The sequence below is a fragment of the Propithecus coquereli genome, unplaced genomic scaffold, assembly GCF_000956105.1.
Source record: "Propithecus coquereli isolate 6110/MARCELLA unplaced genomic scaffold, Pcoq_1.0 Scaffold123, whole genome shotgun sequence".
Taxonomy (NCBI): domain Eukaryota; kingdom Metazoa; phylum Chordata; class Mammalia; order Primates; family Indriidae; genus Propithecus; species Propithecus coquereli.
The window spans coordinates 1,688,061-1,689,785 of NW_012136414.1; positions in this window are offsets into that span (position 1 = coordinate 1,688,061).

The window sequence follows — 1,725 nt, forward strand, 5'->3', positions numbered from 1 at the left end:
GAAGAGACACAAGAGAGCTTCCTCCCCTCTCCTCCCACTCGTCTCTCTCCCAGTCATGCAAGGATACAATGAGAAGGTGGCCATTAGCAAACCAACAAGCCGGCCCTCATCAGTCACTGAATCTTTCAGCACCTTGACTTTGGACTTCCCAGCCTCCAGAACTGTAAGAAATAAATATTTGCTGTTTAGACCACTCAGTTTATGAGATTTTGTTTAATAGCCCAAGCTGAGACAATTGCTAAACTCATACTTTCTTTGGTCCTGTCTTCAAATTCCGCTTTCTCTGTGACTCTATTCTGACCATCCTTTGTGATTTGATCTTTTCTTCTCTGAACTCATTCAGTTATCTCTACCTCTTAAATTGCTCTCATCATACACTGCTATTGTAGCTCTTTTTTCCTTTTTTTTTTTTTTTCTTTTTACCTAATATCCTCAAATGGATAACCAGCACAAAAAACACCTGAACCACATCTTTGACTATTATGCCAGCATTCTCCAATAAATCTTTCAGTAGTAACGTCAATATTTCATATCCACACTGTCCAATATGGTAGCCATTAGCCACACTGTGGCTATTGAATACTTGAAATATGGCCAGCACAACTGAAGAACTGAACTTTAGTTTTATTTATTTTAATCCATTAAAATTTAAATTTAAATAGTCACAGATAACTAGTAGCTACGAACAGCATGAACAGCATAGCTAGACCCTCCACAACATATAGCACAGTGCCTTATACTTTGCAGCTGCTCAACAACTATTTATTGAAAGAATCATTAAATTCCCTTATAAGTCACAACATAACTCAAACTTGCCTTCTAGCTCGTTTTTAGTTTCTAATCATCCCTTTCTACATTCTATGGCCACTTCCTCTTCAACATTTCTCATCTTCTAAAACCCTTTTGGTGACTGTGTTTACATAGCCACTGGAGGATTTAAATGTTCACAGGTACACAGTCTACTTCCAGCCCTCTAAGACTCTCAAAGGTGAGCTCAGAGCATGCCAAGATTGGAGGCTTCGAGAGGAAGCTGTTTGTTTCCACGGGCTCATCTCCACTCCCAAGGGCTAGTGTGCCAAAGCCTGCATGTTTTAAAATCTACACTGAGACTTTCTAGAAATTATCCTACCAGTTTGGGTCATTTTTGTCATGCTATTTAAATACAGAAAAGTCTAAATTTCAGTTTCTCATAGTTGAAATGTAGTTAATTCCTGGTTTAAGAAATAAAATAGCTTAATGTGTGGCAAATAATCTTATGTATTATTGTGCATTCACTTGCACAGATGGCAGAACAGTTCGTTTGCAATTTAAGGAGTCTAAAATAATGTAAACACTCTGTTTCAGCAATGTTGAAAAAAGACTAGAACATTCTTTTTCTCAAACAACTTGGAAAATGCTAAGCTTCATTGAGAAATAACTTAGAATAGAATTTTAAAGTGAAATGGACCCTAGACATCAATGATTTTTATACTTAACAAATATAATCGTGGTCACTTAGAATTATTTTCACAAAGCTATTAGTAAATTTTTGCCTACAACAGAGATAAACAGAATTATATCCTATTTCTGCAGAACTCTTCGTTAATTAATGGAATCCTAGTTTATAGGACTATTAAAATGCCTTTGGCCGGGCGCGGTGGCTCACGCCTGTAATCCTAGCACTCTGGGAGGCCGAGGCGGGCGGATTGTTTGAGCTCAGCAGTTCGAAACCAGCCTGAGCAAGAG